Source organism: Ailuropoda melanoleuca, chromosome 2 (genome assembly GCF_002007445.2).
Source record: "Ailuropoda melanoleuca isolate Jingjing chromosome 2, ASM200744v2, whole genome shotgun sequence".
NCBI classification, from domain to species: domain Eukaryota; kingdom Metazoa; phylum Chordata; class Mammalia; order Carnivora; family Ursidae; genus Ailuropoda; species Ailuropoda melanoleuca.
In genome coordinates this window covers 61,157,018-61,169,894 of record NC_048219.1, presented here as the reverse complement: position 1 = coordinate 61,169,894, position 12,877 = coordinate 61,157,018, and the positions used below count along the sequence as shown (strand labels likewise).

Here is a 12,877-nt window from a genome sequence, read left to right as displayed (position 1 = left end):
GAGAAAGCGACATTAGAGAAAATTGCCAAAGAAGGTGGGGGAGCTAGTTATGTAATTATCTTGGAGGAAAGTATAATGAGGGAACAAGTACAAAGACTGAAAGAGCATGCTTGGTGTGCTGAAGGAACAGCAAGACCTTCATTATGGCCGGAGAAAAGCCAGGAACAGAGGAGAAAAAGTCAGAAATAACAGAGCTGGATCATATTGGGCTTCTATGCCATTGTAAGGCATACAAAATGATAAGATTTTTCTAGCAAATTTATTCTTCACTCTATTTCAGTTCTCTGATAATCATGTCCTAAACCTTGTGTGTATCCATAATTACAGCTCCATCTTTTTTCTCAGTTTTAGTATTCCTACTCAGAATTAACATTTCTGGTATTCCAGTTTTATTCTCTTTTATACTCTGATTTCAATAATTCTTCAACCCCACCAGGGCCTACAATCCAGTGACCTTATATCATTTTTTATTAAGTTAGCCTCCCCAAGCCTCCTTTCTCCCTTGCTCCCTTATGGAAATTATATCCATTGGTCCTTCATCAAGATCGCACTGTTGTAATCACTCATCCCTTGTCCCTCTCTCACTTTGTGTACTCTCTTGACAAAATCTCAACTCCAGCTAAACCAGCTGTCCATGCTTATGCTTTTTTTCTCCCATATTTTAAAAAAAAAATTGTTTTTAGTAAAAACTTTTGGCCTCCACTATCCTCTCCAGCTACGATCCATTGCTTTTTCCTTTTTAAAGAAAAACTCTATCAAAGCTATAAATAATGATCATGATAACAGTAGATAATATTAAGCACTTCCTATGTGCCAGGCACAGTTCCAAATATTTTACATATATTAATCTTATTTTGTTCTCATAGCAATCTAATGAAGTAAATACCAATTTTTACAATGAGAAAAAGGCATGAAGAACTTATTTTCCCAACTACTCACTGGCAAATAGTGAAGCTGGAATTAAAATCCAGGCAGTCTGTCATCAGAGCCTGTACTAGCCCAAAGCGAAATGTTCTAAATCTCAGTTTAGCAGCACACTCCCAATTTCCAAGAGTGAGTATACCCTACCCCAAGCCTCATTCCTCATGAGCAGTAGTGTAATAGGTTCTGTTTGCAAAGCCATGGTATCATAAAGTGGAGCTTTTCATGTAGCCAGAAGCTTAAAAGTGATTTCTTCTGGGGCACCCGGGTGGCTCAGTCGCGTAAGTGTCTGCCTTCTGCTTAGGTCATGATCCCAGGACACTTGGAATGGAGCTCCACATCGGGCTCTCTGCTCAGCAGGGAGCTGCTTCTCCCTCTCCCTCTGTCTGCTGCTCTGCCTACTTGCGCATGCTCTCTCTGTCAAATAAATAAAAATCTTTTTAAAAAAGTGATTTCTTATAAACAAAAAGACTCTCTCATCTAACCTTTTGACGTTAGTCTTCTTGGCTTCCTTGTGCTTTGCATTTGCCTCCTTTTCTGTGAGTTCTTGGTAAGGGGCTCAAGGCTGCCTCTCTCTTTGGTACAGGGTCTTGCTCATAGGTGCCAAACAGGAACCAGACTGGGGCCAGGGAAAAGGAGTTATAGGAAAGACTTTTCTGATCCTGATCTCTAGTTAAGAGAAAAAAATCCCTGAGCTGAATCAGATTAGTAATAAACACAGTTTCTTTGTCTGAATTGCCCCCTCTGCAGTTGCTACTTTGGCATCTGTGGTGTTAATAGATGGCAAATGAGAAAAAAAAAAAAATCAGGGACTTTGCACTATTTATCAAAGAAGAGGAAGAAATCTAATGACATGATGTTAAACTCATCAATTGGAGTTTTTTTTTTAAACCCAATCTGACATTCCTAGAGAACTTCTTACTCAAAGAATTAATCCATTACTAATTTGTCACTTCTTTTTTATATCATCTTTAGGAAGAGAGGAATTCACTTGAACATTTAGTGTATTTTTAAAGTAACTACTGATTTAGAAAATTTCAAATAGTAAATCCCCAAAATCAGTTTTTAAGTTTTAAGAACAAGGAAACATCAGCTGACTAACTCTTAACCGTCATTCTCATTGGCAGGGGTCATGTGCCCTTTCCTAAACAATTGCTGGCAAAGAGAAGGGATTTCTGTGATTGACTTTTCCGTTTTCTGGTTGAGGGAGGTTGTGGAGTCAACCACCATCCCCAAGAAAGTGATGTTTCTTATTTCATTTTTCTTTGGTTGGTTTTTTGGTTCCCTTTTGAAAGTTATCCTCATGTCAGAAATAGTTTAAATCTCTCACTGTAAAGAACAGGCAAACTTTTCCCAGCTATGTTGTTGCCCCTCACACCCACCCCCTCTACCCCATTGTAATGTATGTAGTATATAGTTCTGCCTTCCTGTAGCCACATGTTTTAGTTATATTTAGCTTGCAAAAATGCTCAAATTTTATTCACAGTGAATGGTTTAATCTGTTCAAAGGAACTGATGTTAATATGAAATCACTAAAAGAGAATAAAAAAGAATTGACCTATAAACAACCATGGCAAAATGAAGTTCTAAACATTTCCCAAGTGATTATGAGCAAAAAGACTCTTTCTCTCATGTAACTTTTCACTGTGGAAGTTTTATATCTCAGAAAACATAAAGCTGAATAATTTTGCCAAACCAGCCTAAACTTGATGAACAAACTCCATTGGCCCTTTATGACTAATATCTGAACCAGTTATCTCTTCAGTTCTAAAAAATGTATATAACTTGATAGAGATTTGGCTTGAGTTTTGTTTTTTTTTAATTTTTTATTATGTTAGTCACCATACAGTACATCCTTAGTTTTTAATGTAGTGTGTTCCATGATTCATTGTTTGAGTATAACACCCAGTGCTCCATGGGCTTAAGAGTTTTAAATCCTATATGCTTTTGGGTGAGTTGATCGCTTTTACTCGACATCTATCTGCCTTAGGGATTTGGTCTAATTACTTTTAGTAAATAAACTATTTTCATATAAATGGTTTAAAGAAAAGCAATATTATCAAGGATTGTGAAGATGAGGAATATAATTTAACAATCTAAAAACCCAAGGTTTTACTGCAATGTATCCAATTGTACCTGTGTTGGATGTTCCCACTTCCTACTGCTGGAAAAGACCTTTTATGTGTGTTCAATATAAACACTAGTCCTTATAGCAGGTCCTTCAGGTTAATGCCAATAGTGTGCCTGAGGACAAAATCATACTTATAATATGTAATACTCCAGAGGGATTGTATTGAGCAGGAGCTGTAGAGATCAGAGAGTAGAACTAGCACTAGAGAGTATTAGGAAACAGATTTTAGTTTAGAGCTGTTTCAGACCCAACCCAGTGGGTATGCTTAAAGAGCCAACCAGGAGAAAAACAAAAATGAAAATCTTTGCTTCTTTATATGGACTTAGGGAGGTGTTCCAGGAAAAAAATATGGTAAAACTCATACAGGAAGGAAGAGGACTTCTGATTCAGAAGTACCTCTGTTTTCTCCATCTTTGCCACCGATTTTCACACAGCTTCTTTCTCTGGTACTAACTGTCAGAAATACCCGAAAGACAAATACAACTTCAGTTGACTTTTTTTTTTTTAATTGAATAAAAACAACTTTTTTTTTCCTTGACCGTAATAAGAAAGAAGAAAATTCTGCAGATAGAAGACCTTTTTCTATGGTTAAAAGGAAGAAGAAGAACAAAGGAAATGGGTAGTATTTCTCATTGTGGTCAGTTACAATGGTGAAATGAGGAGGAGGAGGTGGACAAGGGTGGGGATGATGATGATAAAAGCATTTTGAAGTCTAGTGGCTGTTAGGGGAAGAAAGTTGGGAGTAATGGAAAGAATACTAAAGCGAGTATTGTAACTTGATTTTTAGGTCTTGGTTGTTCCGTACTTTAGCCAAACATAAGACTCTGAATTCATATTGACTTTAGTTTCCTTATCAGTAGGAAGTGGACTGTATGAGCTCTTGTCCTTCTACCTCTAAAATTCTGTAATTGCAACAGCAAGTGTCAGTGCTCATACTAATAAAATAGACTGAACAGTATCAAGAATATGAAAAACAGTATATAGAATGAGGTGTCCTTTTATAATTAAGTTTATGCTTAATTAGAATGGGTTTATGTAACAAATTTTTTTCCAGAACCTCTGTACCTTAGAGAAGGTTGCACAGTTCATTTTGGCAAAGAAAAGGCAGAACTGATAGCATATCATATTGCCACATGGAGGCTAACAATTAGACATAAAGCCAGACAAAATCACAAGGAGAGCCGTAAATAAAAGAGTGTCTTAATGTGATTTAAATACCGTGACTGAGTTGCATTCAGTGTCAGCCTGGTCACCAAGTCCAGTGCGACATCATCCTCTATAGAGATGTATCCTAGCAAAAGACTTCTGCATCCGCCATCTGGCCCCTGACTCAGGGAGCACATCTCACTGAATGACACATAACCCAGTGGGATGCACCAAATTTGCTTAAACATGAGCACATCCTCTTCTCATAACAAAGGCTGAATATGACCCTAATTTTATATTCTATTAACTGTGTTGTGGAAATTATTAAAACAACAGTCTTCAGGGGAGGCCTATAAACATTTACTGGTCTTGTTTTCATTGTTACAACCACAACTTCAAGAAATACCGTAAATTTCAGCTTAAATTGAGAAGCAAATTAGATGTGCTTTAAATTTAAAAATTCATTCTTTATGTGGTTAAAATATAGAAGTAAAAAAGAACTAAACTGTTTGTGACTAGACAGTCTGACCTTCCAAACAGAAGCGTTTGAGCAGAGTTCCAGAAATTAGAGTTTCTGTTCTTTGTTACAACCTTCAGGGCAGTGTGCCAGATGAGCTGTACTCAAGAGACATTTCTGAAGTTCTGATTTTTTAGTTTATACCTTAAACTGTGATTTCAGGCATGTTCCAGGGTAAAGACAATCATATCCAGTATTTCCTATCTCTAAGATAGAGGCTGCTCGGCTTCTTTTACTCTGTATTGCTTAAGAATTATTTTACACTTCAGAAGGAACAGTATGATGTGCCTAAATGGAAAGTATTTTTCTTTTTAGTACATCTTTGGCATTCCTCAGAGTGTTAAATATTTTATTGGCTTTTAGGAGGGAAGGATACTATTGTGTAGCCTCTTCTCTGTTTGAAAAGCACCCCAAGTTAATACTGAAGAATTTGATGGTCTGTGGTAATCTGATAAAGATAAATGCTAAAGAAGTTTGTGGAAATAGGGATAAAATTTAAAATAACCATATTTCTTCAAGTTATATAAAACTGTAATGCTTTGTTGGAAAACTTTAGGCAAGAACTGAGCCGCAATTAATAGAAGTAAAAGGAAACAGAAATATCATTCTTTAGACACAGAAAACTCAAAGAGGAAGGAAAATAGTCTCTTTATAAATGAGAAGAAAAAGTATGGAAGTGTTGAATCCTTATATTGTACACCTGAAACTAATACTACACTGTATAGTAATTAACTAGAATTTATTTTTTTAAAGATTTTATTTATTTGAGAGAGAGAGAGAGATAGCAAGAGAGAGCATGAACAGGGGGAGGGGCAGAGGGAGAGGAAGAAGCAGGCTCTCCACTGAGCAGAAAGCCTGACTTGGGGCTCGATCCCAGGACCCCGGGATCATGGCCCAAGTCAAAGGCAGATGCTTAACCAACTGAACCACCCAGGTGACCCAATTAACTGGAATTTAAATAAAAACTTTTTTAAAAGTTTAAAATGATACGAGGTGGAAGAAATATTCATAAATGCTAATGCTAAATTTCATGTGAACCGTTAATGAGAAAGTAGAGTAAAGGATGCCTGGGTGGTACAGTCCGTTAAGCAACTGACTCTGGGTTGCTCAGGTCGTGATCTCAGGATCATGGGATCAAGCCCATGTTGGGCTCCAGGCTCAGCACGGAGTCTGCTTAGGATTCTCTCTCCCTCTCTTCCTGCCCCCCTAAAATAAAGAAGATTTTTAAAAAGTAAAAATGGAGCATGTCACTGACTAATAAGGTAAGAAATGATACGAAATTCTTGGGAACGCCTGGTTAAGCTGGACTACTTTAGGGCTATAGCATTGATAACATTTTCTCAAGTTTCAAGAATTAACTTGAATTATTATGGAGACATGATAATGTCTATGATGTAGGGTAGTGAAATGAATGAAGACTGCAAGAGAGCATTGTAATGCTGAGATTGTCAGATGTCCAGTCAAGTGGACCTGCCAACCTGCAAAGCTGCTGAAACTAGTATAGGGGGAAGAAATCTTAATTTATAAACTCATTTAAAAATTAAAGCAGTAGGCTGAATAATAGCAGTTTTAACATTTTTTAAGAATAGAACCTATTCAGCCAGTCTAATACCAGGCCCTAAGATTCTGTCTTGAATGTATGCTCCACCTGAAAATTAAAGGTCATTATATGGAAGATGAGGACCAGCTGTTCTCTTTCTCCCCTGAGTTCCAAATGATAAGAAATGGGCATACTCTTTAGTGTGAAGGATTTGGACAAAGAATGAGAAAGAATATTGTGGATTGAAGTGCATTACTGAGTGGATTTTATTCTATGGAAGTCTTTTAAGAAGTCATTACTATCACTCCAGACACTTGAGTCTGTCTGTGACTTACATAGGTAGCCCTGCAATAAGAGATGTGAATAATTACACAAGAATTAGAATGTCTTTGAGTTGGGGAGTAATTAGCCCAAACACCCAATAATACAAGAAAGAAGCGTGGAAATACATAACCACAAAAATGAGAGAGAGAGGGTACCTGGGTGGCTCAGTTGGTTAAGCAAGTGCCTTCAGCTCAGGTCACGATCCCAGGGTCCTGGGATCAAGTCCCCCATTGAGCTCTCTGCTCAGTAGGGAGCATGCTTCTCCCTCTCCCTCTGCCTGCCTCTTCCCCTGCTTGTGCACTCTCGCTCATGCGCTCTGTCAAATAAATAGATAAAATATTTTTTAAAAACTTTTTTAAATTAAAAAAACTCTGAGAGACACATGTATAGATCAACATAATGACAGCATTTAGCTAATTAAACTCTCTGGAAATGTTCTGCTTTTGGAAAGCAACGAAGTCTTCATCTGTAGCATTGTCAGTTGACATAGTTTTGAATTGAGTCCGATTCTCATTGGCATCTATGATCTATGTATACTGTTTCTGGAACAGCCGATTCCTGGACAAATTTTCAAACAAACATTTGGCATCAGTGGAATATTTTTTACACACTGTCAGTATTTTTCATAGTACAGAGTTTGACTTCCAGAAGATTCAGGCTGTCTTAAAGGCTCTGAGAACCGTAGGGTATTAGATGAATGCCCAGTATATTACACTGTGGGCTTGGATCCTGGGGAACTAGAATTCTGAGAACTAGGATGCCTGACGGAGATTGAACTGTCTGTTTATGCTGGTATAGATACAGGAAGATATCGATAGCATTTTAAATTGGAATTTTTCAACTTCATTCAAACAGCCTGTTAAAAGCCACATTCTCTTGTATCTGTAAAATCATAGATTCACCGTAAGAATAATATGTTCAAGAAGATTTGGTTCAATGCGGTGGTTTGCGGGTAAATGTTTTAATACCTGGTGTTCCAGGCAAGGACTGTGTGTTGTTGGGGTGGAGGAATGGAAGTGGAGGTGGTAAGCAGGTGTCTGATTTGTAGCATTTGCCAATTTCTGTGATGTCAGTACCACCACCATGGCCAGTTGCAAGCTAACAAAATGACATCATTGAAGTAGAGTTGGGAAGAGGTGCACACGAGCCTCTTGTGCACGAGAGGTACTATATCAGGTATACCATGAAACACCGAAGTTCAGAAACCTCATTCTGTGTCACTGAATGACAGCCACCATTGTCATTATGAAGTAGAACTTCTCACTCCCACCTTGTGACAAATGGTCTAAGAGCGTGCCTAACAAACATGGCATCTCCATCTGAGAGCTGTGATTTTTAAATCCTCCTGAAGACTTTATTATATAACAGAAGATTCCCCATGATACTGATCTTTGTAGTAATATCACCCAGTCCTTTATATGTTCTGTTGCTATAAACAGCAAATGAAGTGCTTATACGTCAACAGAACTGGTTCTTAGATGCGTTAGCACAACCTTCAGAATGGAAAAATTGTTTGGAGGCATGCCTATAGTATTTTTAGTGTTAAAAAGACTGTTAATGCACTGAGAAATAGTATTTACCATTAAGTAAAAGCCTGGCTGGAAATACATTTCGTAGCAGTTCAAGAATTTCTCTATTTGCTTATTTTTGGAAACAGTAGAACTATTATGTTAGTGTATCAGTTTATGGCCACTACCTCCTTTCTTCATTCCCAGACCTGCACATATTTTTGTAACCCCAGAATACATTTTATCTCATATCTTCAGTCTCTCTGTAAAAGACTTTTTGTAAAACAAAATGGCATTAACTTCACCAGTGCCAGAATTCCCAAATGCCTCAGGTTCCTGACCATAAAACAAATCTTGGGTAGGGACTGGAAAATGTCTTGCTTTAACATTTACTTAAGAAGTCCTGCTCTTTGTATTTAAAAGACAAAACATTTGGCAGAAACCCTCCTGAACCTTCAGAGAGAAAGCAAATGTATTCTTAGAACACAGGCATTCCAATCATGGTATGGTTAATATTCATTCTAAACTGATAATGTTCAGGATAACACTTATATATTGCTATTTACAGTGAACTTTCATATGGATGTCCTCCCCATTACACAATAGCGAATAACATTGGTAATATGAAATGTCACTATCTAGTCTCAGAGCCCTTGCCAATAATTAATATGTATTTATTCAGTAAGTAGGGGATAGGTGCTTTCTGTGGTGAGCCATTGTGGATTCTGTCAAAATGAATTAAGACCAGTCCATTAGTATTTGACTTAAGCTGGTTAGGGTTTAGAAATGCTCACACATATTTAGACTATATGAAATTTTTATTTTCTCTTATCACTGGGAGAAAATTTAAACTCAAATACGTCATCACCATGGTCCTAATAAAATTTTTGTTAGATTGTTTGGTGGTTTCTTTTTTTGGCTAATTGCTTAATGTAAATAATAATCATAGTTGATGAATACATCAATAAGTCAATGAATTTTTTATGCCACACATCTCAGGTCATTCTCAGGATTTACTTCTTCACTGAATTTTTTCCTGACAGTAACAGTTAATGACAATGTGACCCCAATCTTAATTACTGTAAGTTAGCACAGCTATTCTGCATTGCTGTTGGCTAATGAATCAGATTCATTGGCTGGTTCTGACAGGACTGACATAACATGTCACTGACAAAGTGACAGAGTAGAAAGGGACAGGAAAAAGGAAGAAGCATGAAGCATCAACTAAGACTAAGCATGTCTTAGTCAATACACTAAGGCAAACTAACACAACATCACAGTCTGTGCCCAAGGAAGAAAGAAAAAACATACAGAGGTCCTTCTGATCATTTGCCTTAACATCACATTTTTATTCTCCTCTGATATTAAGGAAAAAATTAGTGGTAGCATGATATTTCTGAAACTATCATTTATAAGTTGTATTTTGGGAGAGATTGAAATAAGTTACATAGAGTAAAGAAGAGAAGAGGGAGATCTTAATAAATATTAAGCTGGGGTGGACCAGGGGGAAAACATCAGAAGGTAAGTAGAAATACAGAAGTAAATTGGGTGTTTCACCAAGTACCAATCCATTTATCTAATTCTTATTCATAATATAATTAGGTGGAGCCATGCGAAATTGCTGATATTCAGCCATTTTTGACCTATAAAAATGGTCATGGGTGTGGTTCAACTTAATAAAACTATGAACTATTGGAAACAAGGTAAATTTGTAAAATACATGAAAAAAGCACACTAAACTATCCCATGGCTTCTAATAGTAGGGAACTAGAAAAACAATAATCCAGACACAGTTTTGTTTTTGTTTTAATGCTATAGTGCACTCCCTAACCTCAAATACCTATGGACTTTTAATCCAAAATACTCTCCATATACGTGGGGAAGATTTGAGAAAACTACATTTGCAAGGTTTTTTTGGAAAGAAAGTAAGCTAGTTAAGCAGACATTTTCTGTTAGCTCCAAAGGAATGTAACACCAAGCAGTGTTTTTCATTTTTAAGAATCTGCAGGACGGTAACTTTAAAAAAGATCAACAACAGTCAATGCTGGTGAGTATTAGCCAGTCTTTTTGCAGTGACCATGCAAAACTTCCCCAGCTTTGGAGTCTCCCACCCACAATGTAACTTTGACCTGTGTTGTTATTCACAGGTCCTCCACCACCCTATAGCAAGAGAGTCAATGGGGGTCTTCAAGCAAGCATTTGGGCCTGGCTGTGCCAGCCTTGCCCTGGCCCACCCCCTGGGCACAAGTGGGATATGGACTCTGAAGAGAACTACCGACGTGTTATTCCTGCCACTTCTCATCCATGGTTTCTGGGTCATTTGAGACCAGGTTTCTGTGTTTGCTAACAGATCTTATTATATATGTGTATATATATTAATATATACATTTTATATGTATATAAAATACTTTATACTATAATGGATGTCATCCATTATAATAAGAATGGAATATTATCTAACCTTAAAAAGGAGATCCTGCCATTTGCAACAACACGGATGAACCTGGAGGACATTATGCCAAGTGGAATACGCCAGACACAGAAAGAAAAATACTGCATGATCTTATTACATGTGGAGCCTAAAAAAAATTGGATACATAGTAGAAAGTGGAATGGTGGTTACCAAGTGGGGAGAATGGGGAGATGTTAGTCAAAGGGTGTGGAATTGCAGTCCTATAGGATCAACAAGTCTGGAAAACTAATGTACAACATGATGACTATAGCTAGTAATACTGTATTGAATACTGGAAATTTGCTCAGAAAATAGATTTTAGGTGCTCTGACCACCAAAGAGTAACTATATATAGAGATGGATATGTTTTTTCCCTTGACTCTAGTAATCATGTCACTATGTATGTGTATGTCAAAACACCAAGTTTTACACCTTAAATATATACAATTTTTATTAAATAAATGATAAAACAGTAACATTGTTTTTAGCCTTGAAACTGCAATTTGAGCAGGGCTCAGTAGGGGAATACTCAGTCCTCTCCTAGTTACTGTTAACTAGGGCTGCTCAGTGGCAAATCTGCTGAAAACTCATTCACTTATATGTCTGGTGTTTAATACTAGCTGTCAGCTTGGACTTTGGCTGGGCTGTTGTCTTGAACATCATTATGTAGCCCCTCCATATGTTCTGGGCAATCTTCCAAAATGGCGACTGTCACCATTTATCACTCATTCCAAGAATAAGTGTCTCAAGAAAAAGCTAGGTGGAAACAGTGTCACCTTTTCTTACTCTGCAACTTAGCAGTAGCCTGAAAATAACAGCCTGCCTTCTAGGTACCTTGGGGAGCAGAGTGGACTCCATTCACAAAGAATTGCCATTATTTGAACTGTCTGGTATCTTTGTGGAAAAACAGAAGCTTTACCTATATTACCTGACTCAGAACTCATCCAGTGCTACAGCTGCTACACAGATGGTGTTTGTTGAAATATTTACAGGGAGACATTTTAGTTGCTGCTGCAAGGGGTAGTAACAGTTGGGGCAAATAATATCTTGATGAAAAAGCTTGGAAGAAAATACTGGGAAATGCAGTGTCCATAAGGGCTTAGAAAAGCTCTTGACGTGGAAATCTAGAAGGCCACCCACATGCACAGTGCTGTGTGCATACTCAGGAAGACCCAAGAAGGCCCTAAGCTATCACCTCTGGCTGACCTTGAGGCTCTGCACAAGCAGAAAGAAAGCTAATGCAGAGTCCTAAACTGCCTGATGTTGTGCTGTAAGTATGCCTCAATACACATTCAGAGCCCCTTGGCAAAAGTCAATATTCTGTGGGTTCCAGGCATTTCCGGAAATCTCGATGCAATTATTAGCTGACCACTAAGTCAACGAAGCAGAAACTGCAGTGGTCTCACGTAAGAAAGGATATAGTTTTATGGGATTAGTTCAGAAGAGTCACTAAACAACAGACCCAACAGAGAGAAAGAAACTAATTTCCAGACTTGCCACATTATAATAGTCAATATATCCAGTTTACTAAAAACGAATAATGAGGTATGCCATGAAACAAAGTATGACTCGTCAAAAAAAAATTTTTTTTAACCAATAGGAGGTGCCCAGAAAAAGCCTAAGTATTAGACTTTGTAGACAAAAACCCCAATTCAGCTACATTAAATATGTTCAAAGGAAGAGTGAGTCCCTGGGGGACTCCGTCAGTTAAGCATCTGCCTTCAGCTCAGGTTATGAGCTCAGCCCTGAGATCGAGTACCACATCAGGCTCCTTGCTCAGTGGGGTGTCTGCTTCTCCATCTACCTCTGCTGCTCTCTCTCTCTCTGTCAAATAAAATCTTTAAAAAATTAAATATGTTCAAAGGAAATCCCATTTAGAGAACTAAAGAAAAGTATCAATCATGTCTCACAAATAGACTATTAATACGTAGAAATGATAAGTAAATGGAAGTTTTGAAGTTGGAAAGTATAATAAAAATGCACTTGGATGTCTCAACAGATTTGAGCTAGAAGAATGAATCAGAAAGATTCAATAGAAATCAGTAATAGAAGGGAAATTGGGAAATTCACAAATATGTGGAAATAAACACATTTCTAAATAACCAGTGGGTCAAACACAAAATTGTAAGGGAAATAAAATACTTTGAGATAAACAGAAATGAAACCACATTATAAAAAATTTAAGGGATGCACAAAAAGCAGTAAGTACCAAGAGATACACAGGGGCACCTAGCTGGCTCAGTCAGTAGAACATGTGACTCTTGATCTCAGGGTCATGAGTTCAAGCCCCACACTGGATGTAAAGTTTACATGTATATGGGGCGGGGGGGGGGGGGGG

General features: G+C 37.5%; 1 protein-coding gene across 1 annotated transcript in view; it reads left to right on the top strand.

Annotated features, from left to right (window-relative positions):
* ZNF644 (zinc finger protein 644) overlaps positions 1 to 12,306 on the top strand; it is a 122,497-nt gene extending 110,191 nt beyond the window's left edge. Inside the window, exon 7 of the transcript XR_004623302.1 lies at positions 10,235 to 12,306. The gene's annotated coding sequence lies outside the window, so the exon portion shown is untranslated. The remainder of the gene's footprint in view (positions 1 to 10,234) is intronic.
* Positions 12,307 to 12,877: the final 571 nt, after the last annotated feature.